This window comes from Eubalaena glacialis, chromosome 9, assembly GCF_028564815.1.
Source record: "Eubalaena glacialis isolate mEubGla1 chromosome 9, mEubGla1.1.hap2.+ XY, whole genome shotgun sequence".
In the NCBI taxonomy this organism is placed as follows: Eukaryota; Metazoa; Chordata; class Mammalia; order Artiodactyla; family Balaenidae; genus Eubalaena; species Eubalaena glacialis.
Window position 1 is genome coordinate 106,506,164 of NC_083724.1, and position 4,767 is coordinate 106,510,930.

Here is a 4,767-nt window from a genome sequence, read left to right on the forward strand (position 1 = left end):
AAACAAGTTCAGCAAGGTTATGGGATATAAAATCAATATACAAAAATCAATTTTTTCCTATACAGTAGCAATGGGTAAACCAAAAGTGAAATTAAGAAAACAATTCCTTTTATAATAGATTTCAAAAGAGTAAAATAGGAATAATTTTAACAAAAGAAATGCAAAAATTATACTCTGAAAGTTACCAGTGTTGAAAGAAATTAAAGACCTAGATAAGTTTGAAAGTATCTCATGTTCACAAACTGGAAGACAATATTTATAGATTGTAATACTCTCCAAATTGATCTACAGATTCAATACAATCCTTATCAAAATCTCGACGACATTTTTGCAGAATTTGATAAGATGATCCTAAAATTTGTGTACAAATTTAAGGAATCCAGAATAGCCAAAACAATATTGAAAAAGAAGAATAAAGTTTGAGGAATCACACTTCTCAATTTTAAAACTTACTACAAAGCTACAGTAATTAAGACAATATGGTATTTACGTAAGCATAGATATATAGGGAATTCCTTGGTGGTATTTACATAAGCATAGATATATAGGGAATTCCGTGGTGGTTGAGTGGTTGGGACTCCGAGCTTTCACTGCCAAGGCCCCGGGTTCGATCCCTGGTTGGGGAACTAAGATCCCACAGGCCACTGTGTGGTAAAAAAAAAAAAAAAAAAAAAAAAAAGAATAGATATATAGATAGATGGAATAGAATTTAGAGTCCAGAAATAAGCCCTGACATTTAAAATCAATTGATTTTCAACAGGGTACCAAGACAATTCAAAGGGGTGCCAGTGTTTTCAACAAGTGGTGCTCAGACAAATGTATATCCACATTTTAAAAAAAGAAGTTGGACTCCCATCTCACACTACATGTAAATATTAACTCAGAAGTATCAAAGACCTAAATGTAAAAATTATAAAATGCTTAGAAGAAAACATAGGTATGTCTTTGTGACCTTAAATTAGACAATGGTTTCTAATTCTAACATCAAAAGCACAAGCAACAACAACAACAAAATAGGTAAACTAGTGATCCCCAAAATTAAAACTTTTGAGCTTCAAAGAACACCATCAAGAAAGTGAAAAGACAATCCACAGAATGGGAGAAAATATCTGCAAATCACATATCTGAAAAGGCACTTGTATAAAAACATACAAAGAACTTAGCAGCACAATAATAAAACAACAAACAGCCCAATTAAAAATGGACCAAGGATCTGAATAGTTCTCCCAATAAGATAAGCAAATGGCCAATAAGCACAGGAAAAGTGTTCAATATCATCAACCAATGAAGGACCGCATATTGTATGATTCCATATATATGAAATGTCCTAAGTAGGCAAATCTGTAGAGACAGAAATTAGATTAGTTGTTGCCTGGGATGAGGGGATAGGAAGACTGAAGGGTAATGACTATGGTGTGCAGAGTTTCTTCTGGGGGTAATGAAAATGTTCTAAAATTGATTATGATGATGGATCCATAACTATGGGAATGTACTAAACACCATTGAATTTTACACTTTAAAGGGGTGAATTACCCGTAAATGAATTAAATCTCAAAAAAAGCTGTTCAAAAATGAAACAGAAAACAGTCATTTGATATTTATTTCTTGTGAATTGTCTATGTCCATGGTCAATTCTTCTATTTGGATCTTTGTTTTATTTTTCTCCTTAATTTGTAGGAACTCTTTGCACCTTGAAGAATACTAATCTTCTGTCATATGTGTAGCAAAATATTTACCCAATTTTTTATTTGGTTTTTTCTTTTGTTTGTGGTATTTTTTTCCTGCAAAGGTTTTGTTAACCCCAGACAATAAAACAGCCAGTTATTATACCAGCAAAGCAAGTTTATCTGGGAGCAGAAAACAACTGCAATTCGAGACACGCAACTATAGCAAACCACATTTAGGTGCAGCCTAAGGTTCTCATAGCCCACCTGTAGGCACAATCATAGTAGTAATATCCCCAGAAACCAGGATAAATCTCCAATGTGCCTGAATTTAATGAACCAGATTGATCATTGTATCACCAATATCTGCCCGTAGCCCATTTTCAGTAAGATGAATTTTCTTGCTCGTGGGGTCCACGTGGAAAACAGCATGCTCAGAAATGGGGGTCTCCTCAGCATGCTCTTTTCCCAGGACAGGAACTCGCCAAGGCCCCAACAGTGGATCGTCAAATCTCATCAGTTTCACTTTGGAAAGGTCTTTGATTCCTCGGTCCACTTTCATTAAACGCCGGATTATAGAATCACGGTTATCTTCTTGCCTGATTTCAATTTTGGTTGAGAAGTGGCCATTGAATGGCTGAGAATTCACTAGGGAAACTGATACACCAGGTTCTGTTCTAAAAACATTAAGTGGTTTCCCAGAACAGCAGTCTTCCCTGACTTTATCTGCTTCAGAGGCACACTTGACTTCTGCGTGTTCTAGCTCAAGGGAATTGGTCAGATAGACTATATTCTCCATGAGCACTGCCTGTTCTTCAAATTCTCATTGCAAATCCAGAACACGAGGTCCCATCTTCTCCAGATTTTCCTTAATCATGGTGACAAATGGCATCACTTTCTTCATGTATTTCTTCAATTCTGGCAAATTGCCTAGTTCATTAGCATGACTTTGTTATCAGGCAATTTTCCACTGTTGGTCTCAAAGTGATTACGTAGAACTGACAGGGTGATGTGTTGCCAAGATGGATAGTTCTTCGCCACATAGATGGTGCAATGTGAAGGCTTCTGAGGGGGCTGCTTGTCAGTCTTCTTCCCTTTAGCTGGTATCATATAGTTCTTGAGTCGCAGTCTAAGGTCATGTGCTACTTCCATGAGATACTGTGAGGAGCATATCAAGCTTTCATCCACAGGACCTGCCAGAGGCCATGAAGCATTCATAACTGAGTTGGGCTTTCCCAGGAGTGTCCAGATGTGCTCACACAAATGAGGACAGAATGGAGCCAAGAGAAGTGTCTGAACTTCAATAAACCGGAACACAAGGTCTTGGTGCATCCCTTCTATGGCCAATTCACGGTGCTTATCTTTTGCAGCCTGAAACTCAAAAACCCTGTTTTCAAAGCTTCTTTAAACATCATCTTTCCATAGTTTTGATCTGTTTTTATAATGCCTGCATTCATTTCACTGGCAAAAACTCTATCATTGAAGATGTTGGCAGGACCACTTCTTAGGCTATCCCAGTTGGCAACCATTTCTTTCACCCATTTCACCCAGGTGTACAGACGGAGAATACCTGCATCTGCCATGGTTTCCATAAACTTAGCATCTTCAACAGTGTCACCAGCATCAGCTAGAGCCAAGCACATTCCATCGGCTGAATATTTGTCAAGAGCTTGGGTCAAAGTGAGGAAGTTGCCTGTGGAGTTTTGACATCAAAATCCAGCAAAGAAGTGCAGCAAAGTAAGGAGAGGAAACTTTTTGTTGAGGAGAAGGGAAAGTTGGGAGGGGCTGTTATAAACAAAAAGTCCACTAGAGCAGGGGTCCCCAACCCCCGGACCACAGACTGGTACCGGTCCGTGTCCTATTAGGAACAAGGCCTCACAGCAGGAGGTGAGCAGCGGGTGAGTGAGCCATTCATCTGTATTTACAGCCACTCCCCATCACTCACATTACCACCTGAGCTCTGCCTCCTGTCGGATCAGCCTCGGCATTAGATTCTCATAGGAGCATGAACCCTACTGCGATCTGCGCATGCGAAGGATCTTATGAGAATCTAATGCCTGATGATCTGAGGTGGAGCTGAGGTGGTGATGCTAGTACTGGGGAGCGGCTACAAATACAGATTATCATTAGCAGAGAGGTTTGACTGCACAGAGACCATACTAAATCAATTGCTTGCAGACTCATATCAAAACCCTGTCAGTGAGTGGCAAGTGACAATTAAGCTCCATCTGGTGGCAGGCTTTAAGTCAGAATTTGACACTTATTTTAGTCTGCACGTGGCCCGCCCATTATTTTATTTACCACTTCTGTCCACGCCTCTTTCCCCGCACCGTGCACTTGTCTCAGTCACAGTTTTGGTAAGCCCACAAGCTCACCCTAGCCAAAATGAGTAAAAAACAAATGTCGCTGGAGAGCTTCTTTGAAAAGGAGGAAAGACCCAATGATGAGACAGCAGAAGACTCTCAGGCTGCCAAGAAAAGGAAAGCTGCATTTAAAAGAAAATACCAAGAGTCTTACTTAAATTGCAGCAGGTGATTCACATTCTCCAAGCCCACTTTGTATAATATGTGGCGACCAGCTATCCAACGAAACCATGAAACCTTCAAAACTGCTCATCTATCTCAGCTTTCACAAGAGTTTGAGCATTACTTCCCAACCACAAAAGACCCCCAAACTGGCAAGGAATGGATCTGCAACCCATTTGTGAATAAGCCAAGTGAATTGACTTTGTGCATGCTAGAAGAGGATCAACTGCTTGAGATTGCAAATGACGGTGGCCTTAAAAGTATGTTTGAGACAACTTCAAATCTCCATACTCCATACATTCTGGATTAAAGTCACGGCGGAATATCCTGAGATTGCCACAAAAGCACTGAAAAGCTTGCTTCCATTTCCAACATCCTATCTTTGTGAAGCAGGTTTTCCTGCAGTGACAGCAACCAAAATGAGATTATGGAGTAGACTGGACATAAGCAACACACTTCGGGTGTCCCTGTCTCCCATCACCCCCAGATGGGAACATATAGTTGCAGGAAAACAAGCTCAGGGCTCCAACTGATTCTGCATTATGGTGAGTTGTATAATTACTTCATTATATATTACA

The 4,767-nt window shown here is 39.7% G+C and overlaps 1 pseudogene; it reads right to left on the minus strand.

Moving 5' to 3' along the window:
* Positions 1-1,994: 1,994 nt before the first annotated feature.
* On the minus strand, positions 1,995-3,358 carry LOC133097498 (leucine--tRNA ligase, cytoplasmic-like; annotated as a pseudogene).
* Between the last annotated feature and the right edge of the window lie 1,409 nt (positions 3,359-4,767).